The 12,857-nt window shown below is 41.9% G+C and overlaps 4 long non-coding RNA genes across 5 annotated transcripts; all 4 read left to right on the forward strand.

The window, feature by feature from the left end:
- The first annotated feature begins 1,375 nt into the window (after positions 1–1,375).
- Positions 1,376–1,751, forward strand: LOC116620100. Its single transcript, XR_004297001.2, has 2 exons — positions 1,376–1,465; positions 1,636–1,751. It is a non-coding gene; the product is annotated as an uncharacterized LOC116620100 (long non-coding RNA).
- Positions 1,752–4,349: 2,598 nt separating this feature from the next.
- On the forward strand, positions 4,350–4,930 carry LOC125570260. Its single transcript, XR_007312616.1, has 3 exons — positions 4,350–4,369; positions 4,594–4,758; positions 4,909–4,930. It is a non-coding gene; the product is annotated as an uncharacterized LOC125570260 (long non-coding RNA).
- A 1,912-nt stretch (positions 4,931–6,842) lies between these two features.
- On the forward strand, positions 6,843–8,098 carry LOC125570259. The gene is made up of 5 exons (XR_007312615.1): positions 6,843–6,857; positions 7,017–7,101; positions 7,218–7,382; positions 7,532–7,921; positions 8,030–8,098. It is a non-coding gene; the product is annotated as an uncharacterized LOC125570259 (long non-coding RNA).
- Positions 8,099–8,159: 61 nt separating this feature from the next.
- LOC125570258 lies at positions 8,160–11,057 on the forward strand. Of its 2 annotated transcripts, XR_007312613.1 has the most exons (3): positions 8,160–8,215; positions 8,448–9,855; positions 10,412–11,057. It is a non-coding gene; the product is annotated as an uncharacterized LOC125570258 (long non-coding RNA). The 2 variants fall into 2 exon arrangements; XR_007312614.1 differs by lacking the exon at positions 8,160–8,215 and having other exon boundaries at positions 8,421–9,855; positions 10,817–11,057.
- The last annotated feature ends 1,800 nt before the right edge of the window (positions 11,058–12,857 follow it).

Consider the following 12,857-nt stretch of genomic DNA (forward strand, 5'->3'; position numbering starts at 1 on the left):
TATGCTCCGCCATCCATTGTCCCAATAAAGACCAGTCATTAGCTATGATAGAGTTGATACATAGTCACCAATTCTCTAAAGAGAGAAAAAAAGGAGGGAGGCGTAAGTGGGAAGTGAACATATTGTTGACCCAAAGCACCGGTTGTTTTTCGTAACGCCACAATTCTTACCATTTTCTCTTTACTTGCTATTTGAAACAACCTTAGCACGGCTGTGATGACAACTTCATCTGAAGTCTCCTGTAATGCAAGTTGCTTTGACTCGTGTAGGAGGCGTAAGAATGTTAGGATACAGTTAACATAGCAGCTTCCACCAACGTTTCGAAAACCTGTAAAGCAGGATTTGAGATATTTAGTAAATAAACCCCTTCTGGCAGCTGGCGGATAATGTCCAAGGATGAGAAATGGTACGAAAATTAAACAGTTGGCCGAGAAGAGAATCGAATGTTTCTTTAGATTATGAACGTTGTTTTTAAACCAACGGGTTTCGAGCGGTATATATGCAACCGACAACAAATTTGTTAAACAGTTTAAAATCCCCGCGTTCTTATAAATATGATTAGGAACCACCACCCACCCTCCCCCCCTGAAACCACTACCCACCCCTCTCCCCAAATTTCGACCCCCCCTACTTATAGGACCACTCCGCGCCCCTGGGGCCGAAAAAAACCTCAACCGACCAGAGACAAAAGAATCGCCCTCCAGTGCCCCACCAGGGGCGTACGCAGCCTATAGGCCTGCAGTCACTGGACTGCAAAACATTTACGCAGCCTAAAGGACTGCAGTCACTGGACTGCAAAAATAAAAAAATAAAAAATGACGGTTTTATTTGCATAACGAAGGGAAAAAATAAATGTTTACGCATTCAATTTTATGTTTCGTAGTTTTATATATGATGACGAGAAAAGCTTTAATTTTCTTGATCATGGTAGTCCAGTGTAAATGAATGATAAACTTCCGATCGATGTAACTAATTCCAATCCCTGGCAAAAGAGTACAACCGTCTTCATCATCACGTGTCGCAACCGGGGTCATAGTCCGGTCCCAGCGCTCGGACACCCTGTGGATATCACTTTGGCGGGAATCTGCTGGTGGCGTGTGGCGTGATAGATCGACATTCTTCACTTTTTTCGTGCAACAGCCTGCTGTTCGAAATGGCTGGTACAAGTAGAAGAATTGATAATTTCTTTTTCAAAAGGCAAAGGGAAGAATTTAATTATAAAACTGAAGTCTTATTTCGTCAGCATCTTTTATTGCTAATGGAATCACTCCTCGTAAATTTACCGGTCGCTTTAGAAAGTGTCGTTCAATCTCTATAAACTTTCCCATAAATTCTCCCGAAAGGGCCCGTCCTGGGGAGTTTCTAAGTTACAGCAGTTACTGAGGAATTTCTTTCTGTAGATCACAACCATCCCTATCCGAAGAATTGACAGAAGACGAAGTAGAACCTTCGAAACGGGCGCGAGGTAAATAAGTTATATCCATGGATATATATTAAACAATTGTCCCAGGCAAGATTTTGTCAAAGGCAAAATAATCCACCCCGGCCCCCTGTTTGGATTTTCCGGACAAGCCAACAATTTGTACATCAATTTCACTGTTTATATATATTAATTACATTTTGTTTGCTTGAAAGGGGGAGAAAATGATGCAGGATGTTCTGACGAGAGGTCTGTTGCAGCTAATAAGCCGTGTCCAGGTATTTTTTTTTTTAGTAATAATTAAAATCAGAATCAGTATAAGCATAAAAAAGTATAACAAAAATCCGCTTACCCCAATGAAGCCAAATCTCGGACCTCGCTATTTTCTCATTTTTAAATCTTTCCTTGATAAAGGCGATGACTATTTGGGACCCGATGTCGATGTAAGCCACCCACCTGTTTAAGCAGCAGCAGAGGGTCATCCTGTCCCTACTACAGGTGAAGAATGTCTCATATGGATACAATCGTTTAGTATTCACCAAAACAGTGGATAATGCATTTTGCGCGATTTGATTGGCTGAGAACTGTTTCCAAAACAGTGAATATCAAATGCTATTCACTGTTTTGAGCCGGCGAGCGCTATTTATATCTTGACTAGGAGATAAAGTTTTTTTGCTGAAATTTGTAAATAACATGATTTTCTATCCTACTCGGCAGATATCCTATGCTATTCACCTCCCCTTCGCGGAAGAGTTGTATAACATGTCATCCATTTTTAGTAGCTGTGACATATTAGTTTTGCGATATGAGACGAGACGTTGGTTGGCATGTTTTTACAAAGATTCGGTCACGACCTTAACTAAAATACTTCTTTTTTTGTTTGATTTTTAGTTGCTAGTGCCAAGGACTCTGCTATTAGAATAATTGGAAAAGTACCGTTTCCTGAGTATGTGGATATCGCCAACACTGATTTCAGACACTCTACCGACGATGTCAAGATGAAGATACTCCGCCAAAGCCCAGAATCTGCTAGCTGGCGCGCATTTGAGTTTCCCTCCAAGCAGATAAGTGGCAGGCAAAGAAAAATGACATCTAGCATGCTAGAAAAACACAGTTGGATAAGGTATTCTTTTAGCAAAGATGCTGTATATTGTGCTTTCTGTAGTATGTTTCGAAAAGGAAACAGTCTCTTTTCTAATGGTGAAGGGGTTTCCGATTGGAAAAACCTATCCAATTATGTAACTCGCCACTTGACAACTGCACACTATGACTGTGAAGCTGACGGATTCAATTTCATTAGTTCAATGAAAGAGGGCGTTAACATTTTAAGCCATCTGAACAGCGCGAGAGTTGAGAAAATCCAGAGAAATAGACATATACTAAAGGAGATCATCGAGGTTATCATTCTCTGTGGGAAGCAGAATATTCCGTTGCGTGGGCATACTGAAGAAGACAGTAATTTCAAGATCATATTGGAGCGCATTGCAGTGTCTGATAGAACATTAGGTGACCACCTTGCCAACGCCCGGAAGAATGCTACTTATATAAGCCCACGTATTTAGAACGAGTTAATTGAACTCTGTGGCAAGAACATCCGGAATACATTGGTGAAAGAAATCAACAAAGCCCAATGTTTCGCCATCTTGGCCGATAAGGCAACCGACAGCGCGACCCTGGAACAGCTATCTATATCTACAAGCACACCAACAAGCCAAAGTAGTAGTTGATGCACTACAGAATGAACGAAATGACGCTTCGTGGGACAAATTGTTTCAAAAGGCGACTTCCATTGCGACTGCTCATGATAGCACCATCTCAAGACCTAGGGTAGGTGGAAGCCGACAGAACCACCGAAATAATGTGCCATCCGATTCTGCCAAGGAATATTATAAGAGAGCACTATACTTCCCATTTCTGGATCATATCGTGGCAGAAATACAAGCTCGTATTCTTAAGCCCAGCCCTCTGTTCAAGATAAGCAAATTGCTCCCTTGTAATGTTAGAGACTGGTCACCGGAAGCAATGCCCGCATCTGAATTGCTAGAAGCATACGAGTCTGACATACCGGAGGATGTTCGGGGAATGCAAGAGACGGAATGCTTGCGATGGAAAGCGCGATGGGAGAGAGTGGATGAGCCTCCAACAACTGTTGTTGAAACTCTCACTCATTGCCGACGACACGAGTATCCTAACCTGTCACGAGCATTCACAGTCATCCTAACTCTGCCAATAACGACCCCAACACCAGAGAGGTCGTTCAGTGCCATGCGACGACTGAAGTCCTATCTCAGATCGACGATGACAGAGGATCGTCTCAGCGGATTGGCCCTAATGCACGTCCACAAGCACTCCATTTCCCTTGATGCCAATGACATAGTAAACGAGTTTGCTGTATCTGGAAACAGGCGACTGGAATTATTGTTTTAAATGAATACCTCGGGAACACGTACAACGCTAATTGCGAGAACAGCGATTAAAAGAAATCGCTCGGCATCGTTGCCAGCTCGTTTTCAGCAACGTGCAAGATCACAGTTACTTCGCTTGTAATGTCTATGGGAATCCCGCCTGGTGGATGATATCTATTAAGCAAGTTTTATAGTCTGGTGCTAATAAAACGTTACTCAAGCCGTATTACGCTTTTTGTTTGTAATATTCTCTGATGCATTGCCGCCAATTTCCAAAAGCGCGAGTTAAAATCTGTAGGTGTATGTGTCATCACGCCATATTCTTCACGACTTGTTCCCGGGAAAATCTGATAACACACTTACACTAGTTTGATGTTAGAATGGGTCCTTTTCCAGCCACATGAATTTATTCTAGAAGATGCTAACTAAAAATTTATTGTGTGCTTTTCTTTATCCCAGGACAAACAAAGACCTCCACCAGAAGTAGGTGACGTTGGAATCGTTGAAATCCCAATTAATGATCCTACGTCTGCGAGAACTGGAGGTAACTGGAGTATCAGGCAATGGAAACATCACTGTTGCCCTGCCTGCAGGCTGGCAGGCAGGCAGGCAGGCAGGCAGGCAGGCAGGCAGGCAGGCAGGCAGGCAGGCAGGCAGGCAGGCAGGCAGGCAGGCAGGCAGGCAGGCAGGCAGGCAGGCAGGCAGGCAGGCAGGCAGGCAGGCAGCTTGTCTGAAAATGTAAGGCTCATTTCTATTTGTATTCAAAAGCCGACCACTACAACCCGGGAGTTCGGGGCGCCCCTGAACACGTTGATGCCGTCCGCTCGTCTGGCATAACAGATTGGAAGCAGACGCATTCCAAAGGACGCCTTCTTGCGGCAGATTTGTCGGCACGCTTTGTAGAAGACTTTAATTTATTGTTTTATTTGAGTGGTAGGTGGATTCTCATAAAAAAAAAGCTATGATGTATAGTACTCTTAAAATTATTATTCCAACAGAGGTCGCGTGTTGAAAAAAATTCCGTCCTTTTGTTTTAATTAAGATTACAAGTTTTTTAATCCATTTGAGTGTTTAAATTCAAAGTACCTGATGCCAGCGTAGGCAAGAACAACGGTTGTCCCTACGCCCCGGAAAAAGCATGCGAAGACATATAAGAATGGGCGAGGGATGCAGTTCGTCAATGCCGAACACTCCACTCAGAGGAGAAGCAGAAAGAACTCCTTCTCGCGACAATATTTGCCGTATCTAAAGCAGCAAGCAGAAACACACGAGATCTATGTTTTGAAGGAATGAAAGATCTTTCAAGAGGTGCTGAGGACGCGCTGAAGGCTATTCCAAATCAGACACCTCGACTGGTTCGCATGGACGACATCAAAACCAACAGCACTCTACCTGCTAGAGTTGCTATTGCTTTGTTGATGAAAGAACGACCAGATAGCAGGCTAGATCTACTATCCAAATGTGAGTACAAGCGACGCCCATCCACAGAGCTGAAGATTTCACAAATTATTGAACAAAATAAGTGCTGTTATCATTATCATTGAGTGCAATGTTTGCTCTTTTTTGTAGACTGTAGAATTAGCGATGACCATCCTAAGTGTAGTCTCTGTAGGCGTGGGGTCATGATGTGGCAGCATTGGAGGTGTAGCTGCGGGGACATTTTCTGTTATGAATGCTTTACCGTCATCGTCGATGCTTTGCCTTCGCATATCTCCGTGACAACAAAGGACTTTCACCCGGCCTCATTCGAAAAAGGTGATTTAAAAAACCAGTTATATCTAAACGGAAAAACTGTTGGTCTGCGAACTGAAATGTATGGCTTTCAACATAATTGCAGGGGGGGGGGGGGTATTTCCTTACATCTTAAAGTAACTGATGAAGAACTAACATAACCTTAGCTTGCCATTTAGCGAACATGGCAACATCACTTACGTGTCAACCATATGCAATCATTAGTACACTGTGCCATCTTGGCCGATAAGGCAACCGACAGCGCGACCCTGGAACAGCTATCTATATCTACAAGCACACCAACAAGCCAAAGTAGTAGTTGATGCACTACAGAATGAACGAAATGACGCTTCGTGGGACAAATTGTTTCAAAAGGCGACTTCCATTGCGACTGCTCATGATAGCACCATCTCAAGACCTAGGGTAGGTGGAAGCCGACAGAACCACCGAAATAATGTGCCATCCGATTCTGCCAAGGAATATTATAAGAGAGCACTATACTTCCCATTTCTGGATCATATCGTGGCAGAAATACAAGCTCGTATTCTTAAGCCCAGCCCTCTGTTCAAGATAAGCAAATTGCTCCCCTGTAATGTTAGAGACTGGTCACCGGAAGCAATGCCCGCATCTGAATTGCTAGAAGCATACGAGTCTGACATACCGGAGGATGTTCGGGGAATGCAAGAGACGGAATGCTTGCGATGGAAAGCGCGATGGGAGAGAGTGGATGAGCCTCCAACAACTGTTGTTGAAACTCTCACTCATTGCCGACGACACGAGTATCCTAACCTGTCACGAGCATTCACAGTCATCCTAACTCTGCCAATAACGACCCCAACACCAGAGAGGTCGTTCAGTGCCATGCGACGACTGAAGTCCTATCTCAGATCGACGATGACAGAGGATCGTCTCAGCGGATTGGCCCTAATGCACGTCCACAAGCACTCCATTTCCCTTGATGCCAATGACATAGTAAACGAGTTTGCTGTATCTGGAAACAGGCGACTGGAATTATTGTTTTAAATGAATACCTCGGGAACACGTACAACGCTAATTGCGAGAACAGCGATTAAAAGAAATCGCTCGGCATCGTTGCCAACTCGTTTTCAGCAACGTGCAAGATCACAGTTACTTCGCTTGTAATGTCTATGGGAATCCCGCCTGGTGGATGATATCTATTAAGCAAGTTTTATAGTCTGGTGCTTATAAAACGTTACTCAAGCCGTATTACGCTTTTTGTTTGTAATATTCTCTGATGCATTGCCGCCAATTTCCAAAAGCGCGAGTTGAAATCTGTAGGTGTATGTGTCATCACGCCATATTCTTCACGACTTGTTCCCGGGAAAATCTGATAACACACTTACACTAGTTTGATGTTAGAATGGGTCCTTTTCCAACCACATGAATTTATTCTAGAAGATGCTAACTAAAAATTTATTGTGTGCTTTTCTTTATCCCAGGACAAACAAAGACCTCCACCAGAAGTAGGTGACGTTGGAATCGTTGAAATCCCAATTAATGATCGTACGTCTGCGAGAACTGGAGGTAACTGGAGTATCAGGCAATGGAAACATCACTGTTGCCCTGCCTGCAGGCAGGCAGGCAGGCAGGCAGGCAGCTTGTCTGAAAATGTAAGGCTCATTTCTATTTGTATTCAAAAGCCGACCACTACAACCCGGGAGTTCGGGGCGCCCCTGAACACGTTGATGCCGTCCGCTCGTCTGGCATAACAGATTGGAAGCAGACGCATTCCAAAGGACGCCTTCTTGCGGCAGATTTGTCGGCACGCTTTGTAGAAGACTTTAATTTATTGTTTTATTTGAGTGGTAGGTGGATTCTCATAAAAAAATGCTATGATGTATAGTACTCTTAAAATTGTTATTAAAACAGAGGTCGCGTGTTGAAAAAAATACCGTCCTTTTGTTTTAATTAAGATTTCAAGTTTTTTAATCCATTTGAGTGTTTAAATTCACAGTACCTGATGCCAGCGTAGGCAAGAACGCTGTAATAAACAACGGTTGTCCCTACGCCCCGGAAAAAGCATGCGAAGACATATAAGAATGGGCGAGGGATGCAGTTCGTCAATGCCGAACACTCCACTCAGAGGAGAAGCAGAAAGAACGCCTTCTCGCGACAATATTTGCCGTATCTAAAGCAGCAAGCAGAAACACACGAGATCTATGTTTTGAAGGAATGAAAGATCTTTCAAGAAGTGCTGAGGACGCGCTGAAGGCTATTCCAAATCAGACACCTCGACTGGTTCGCATGGACGACATCAAAACCAACAGCACTCTACCTGCTAGAGTTGCTATTGCTTTGTTGATGAAAGAACGACCAGATAGCAGGCTAGATCTACTATCCAAATGTGAGTACAAGCGACGCCCATCCACAGAGCTGAAGATTTCACAAATTATTGAACAAAATAAGTGCTGTTATCATTATCATTGAGTGCAATGTTTGCTCTTTTTTGTAGACTGTAGAATTAGCGATGACCATCCTAAGTGTAGTCTCTGTAGGCGTGGGGTCATGATGTGGCAGCATTGGAGGTGTAGCTGCGGGGACATTTTCTGTTATGAATGCTTTACCGTCATCGTCGATGCTTTGCCTTCGCATATCTCCGTGACAACAAAGGACTTTCACCCGGCCTCATTCGAAAAAGGTGATTTAAAAAAAACACAGTTATATCTAAACGGAAAAACTGTTGGTCTGCGAACTGAAATGTATGGCTTTCAACATAATTGCAGGGGGGGGATATTTCCTTACATCTTAAAGTAACTGATGAAGAACTAACATAACCTTAGCTTGCCATTTAGCGAACATGGCAACATCACTTACGTGTCAACCATATGCAATCATTAGTACACTGTGTATAATTTCCCTTTTACTTTTAGGTGACAAATACAATAACTACGAGAACAGCCGCCTATTTGCAGTCAAAGGCTAAAGATGCACCTAGACCAGATCGCAAAGCTCCTTGTGGATGCCACAAAAATAGACCCTGCAATAGTTTGAAATGTAGGCGACGAGAATGGTGGATTACAGGGGATTTCGAAGGACCCTGCAAGTGTGAAGGAGAAAAGGACTCAAATTACAGGTAAAGCTTTTCACGTCAATAGTGCTTACTAAACCCGTAAAAACATAATGCAGTAATTGAAATGCATAATTATTTAGTTCAGTGCATAGGTCAGGCCCCTTAGCCTAAATGCGACTTGAGAATATATCCTTATGGCTGGGTGGTATTGCGGCTTCTATTGACTACTGTTTATATTTGGACTTTTATAAAGATCGGCATAACTAGCCTACATGTCTGTTGGTTATTATATCCCAGTGATGAATTTTCACGCGCGCTCATTGGTCAATAAGGGTCACGTGCACAATTTAACAGGACAAATATCAGTCGATAGCGTCCAGCCAAAGTGAGCCCTGTGAACATTTTTGTGCAGTCAAAACTTACTTTTCGTCTGCTCAATCCAAGGTTTTCAAACTCTATGAAGGCAGAGAAAGAATGCTTTATTTCTTTCATAGAATTATCATCAATATGTTTTTTTTAGAATTTATCCTAAAACGCGAAAGAAAAAGCAATGACAAAAAACTTTACAACAGCGCGCGCTCGTGGCGTCATTCTCGTGCACGTCAGCGCGCGCAGAAGACATTTCGAAATTTAAAACTTTTGCTTCAATTTCTATTCCAGCTCTCAGCAGAACAATAAGAAAACAGTCTAGGTGAAAATCCATCAGTTGAAATGAAAGTTTTGAGCTTGTAGTTTTTGTTCTTTGGATTGTTACGTGTCAACCATATGCAATCATTAAAACATGCTTTTTAACGTTGTTTGCCGTCTATCTTTTTCTAGTTTTCTTAGCTTATACATCTTACGTTTATGGAGATGACAAGCAGAAAAGCAACTCCAACCTAACAGGAAAGTTTGCAGTTTCGACGTGTGCGATATAAACCACAAAAAAGTTGCAGCTTTGAAGATAACTGGTATAAATTGTATCCGTCTATAGATCATCCTGACTGCGACTTTGATTTGTCAGCGGGCGGAAGAACCATGTTCCGATTTTTTGTACACTGTGTATAATATCCCTTTTACTATTAGGTGACAAATACAATAACAACGAGAACAGCCGCCTATTTGCAGTCAAAGGCTAAAGATGCACCTAGGCCAGATCGCAAAGTTCCTTGTGGATGCCACAAAAAAAGACCCTGCAATAGTTTGAAATGTAGGCGACGGAAATGGTGGATTACAGGGGATTTCGAAGGAGCCTGCAAGTGTGAAGGAGAAAAGGACTCAAATTACAGGTAAAGCTTTTCACGTCAATAGTGCTTACTAAAACCGTAAAAACATAATGCAGTAATTGAAATGCATAATTATTTAGTTCAGTGCATAGGTCAGGCCCCTTAGCCTAAATGCGACTTGAGAATATATCCTTATGGCTGGGTGGTATTGCGGCTTCTATTGACTACTGTTTATATTTGGACTTTTATAAAGATCGGCATAACTAGCCTGCGCTCATTGGTCAATAAGGGTCACGTGCACAATTTTACAGGACAAATTTCAGTCGATAACGTCCAGCCAAAGTGAGCCCTGTGAACATTTTTGTGCAGTCAAAACTCACTTTTCGTCTGCTCAATCCAAGGTTTTCAAACTCTATGAAGGCAGAGAAAGAATGCTTTATTTATTTCATAGAATTATCATCAATATGGTTTTTTTTAGAATTTATCCTAAAACGCGAAAGAAAAAGCAATGACAAAAAAACTTCACAACAGCGCCCTCTCGTGGCGTCATTCTCGTGCACGTCAGCGCGCGCAGAAGACATTTCGAAATTTAAAACTTTTGCTTCAATTTCTATTCCAGCTCTCAGCAGAACAATAAGAAAACAGTCTAGGTGAAAATCCATCAGTTGAAATGCAAGTTTTGAGCTTGTAGTTTTTGTTCTTTGGATTGTTACGTGTCAACCATATGCAATCATTAAAACATGCTTTTTAACGTTGTTTGCCGTCTATCTTTTTCTAGTTTTCTTAGCTTATACATTTTACGTTCATGGAGATGACAAGCAGAAAAGCAACTCCACCCTAACAGGAAAGTTTGCAGTTTCGACGTGTTCGATATAAACCACAAAAAAGTTGCAGCTTTGAAGATAACTGGTATAAATTGTATCTGTCTATAGATCATCCTGACTGCGACTTGGATTTGTCAACGGGCGAAAGATCCATGGTCCGATTTTTTGTACACTGAGTATAATATCCCATTTACTATTAGGTGACAAATACAATAAGAACGAGAACAGCCGCCTATTTGCAGTCAAAGGCTAAAGATGCACCTAGGCCAGATCGCAAAGCTCCTTGTGGATGCCACAAAAAAAGACCCTGCAATAGTTTGAAATGTAGGCGACGTGAATGGTGGATTACAGGGGATTTCGAAGGAGCCTGCAAGTGTGAAGGAGAAAAGGACTTAAATTACAGGTAAAGCTTTTCACGTCAATAGTGCTTACTAACCCCGTGAAAACATAATGCAGTAATTAAAATGCATAATTATTTAGTTCAGTGCATAGGTTAGGCCCCTTAGCCTAAATGCGACTTGAGAATATATCCTTATGGCTGGGTGGTATTGCGGCTACTATTGGCTACTGTTTATATTTGGATTTTATAAAGATCGGCATAACTAGCCTACATGTCTGTTGGTTATTATATCCCAGTGATGAATTTTCACGCGCGCTCATTGGTCAATAAGGGTCACGTGCACAATTTTACAGGACAAATATCAGTCGATAACGTCCAGCCAAAGTGAGCCCTGTGAACATTTTTGTGCAGTCAAAACTCACTTTTCGTCTGCTCAATCCAAGGTTTTCAAACTCTATGAAGGCAGAGAAAGAATGCTTTATTTCTTTCATAGAATTATCATCAATATGTTTTTTTTTAGAATTTATCCTGAAACGCGAAAGAAAAAGCAATGACAAAAAACTTCACAAGAGCGCGCGCTCGTGGCGTCATTCTCGTGCACGTCAAAGCGCGCAGAAAACATTTCGAAATTTAAAACTTTTGCTTCAATTTCTATTCCAGCTCTCAGCAGAACAATAAGAAAACAGTCTAGGTGAAAATCCATCAGTTGAAATGCAAGTTTTGAGCTTGTAGTTTTGTTTCTTTGGATTGTTGCATGGATTTTTATGAATTGCGAATGGCAAAAATAACAGCGCGCGCTCGTGGCGTCATTCCAGTGCACGTCAGCGCGCAATGAAGACTTTTTTCGCATTTCAGTGTAGTCACTGGGATATAAAATATAAAATGCCCATCTCTTTCAGCCGCCCCTGGGCCCTCCGGAAGTAAACTGACAATGCGGATTCAACTGACTCCTTGTAGCCCAAAGAAAGAAATAACTTATTGGTAATACTGACATCGTCATAATATTTAGAGAACCCCGGGTGACTTTTTTCATCGTGGTACCGATGGAGTGTTTCCTCGAATTCTTCTTCACACAAAACCAGCTTTTTTTGTGTATATTGTCTGATCTTCAGATTAGTCTTTTCCAGCTGGCAAAGGTACTTTTTTCCATCCACCTCAAGGACTGCAAAGCGTTTTGCCTTCCGAATGAAGTTATGTTTAGAGATTCGCTCTTCTAGGTTAACATCGAATTTTGTAGAATATTTTCGGAAATGAGGAGATACTTCAAATAAGCATCGAATTCTATTCTAGAAATCACTGCAAATAGAAGAATTGTGTTTGTTAGACAAAAATGAAAGCGCGCGAGAATAGCGACTGCACTGCTTTGACTGCACTGCTTTGACTGCGCATGATGAATTAAAAGCCCGGTCGGGAAGGGGGGTTCTTCATAAAAGTAGATATATTGATACAAAATTCCTTTAAATGCTAATGTCTAACTATCCCAATGTTAAAAGAATATTATACCCTAACGATAGTAAGATCACCCCCATCAACTTTTATGAACAACCCCCCCTTCCCGAAAATCAAGCAAAGAGCTGTTCTCGCGCGGTCCTCCGAAACAGCCCGCCTATTCGTGTGATAATATTCAGATAATTCCAGTCTAGAAGCTGGTCTGCATTTGATGTTTTTTTAGGATATGAAATATGTTTTTCGATTTCTTAACAAAACCTTAAGATAGCACAAGGAATTGTTTTACGTTGACAGATCAGGTGTGAAAAATATTTTAGAAGTTCTACCATACGCGGAAATGTAACGGCATTTACCTCGCTAAACAACCTAATGAAGCATGCAATCACTTTAAATCAATGGCCATTAACAGCTATTACAATTTCACAGAATTGTTACCATGAATATTCTCTCAA

The sequence above is a fragment of the Nematostella vectensis genome, chromosome 8 (assembly GCF_932526225.1).
Source record: "Nematostella vectensis chromosome 8, jaNemVect1.1, whole genome shotgun sequence".
NCBI classification, from domain to species: domain Eukaryota; kingdom Metazoa; phylum Cnidaria; class Anthozoa; order Actiniaria; family Edwardsiidae; genus Nematostella; species Nematostella vectensis.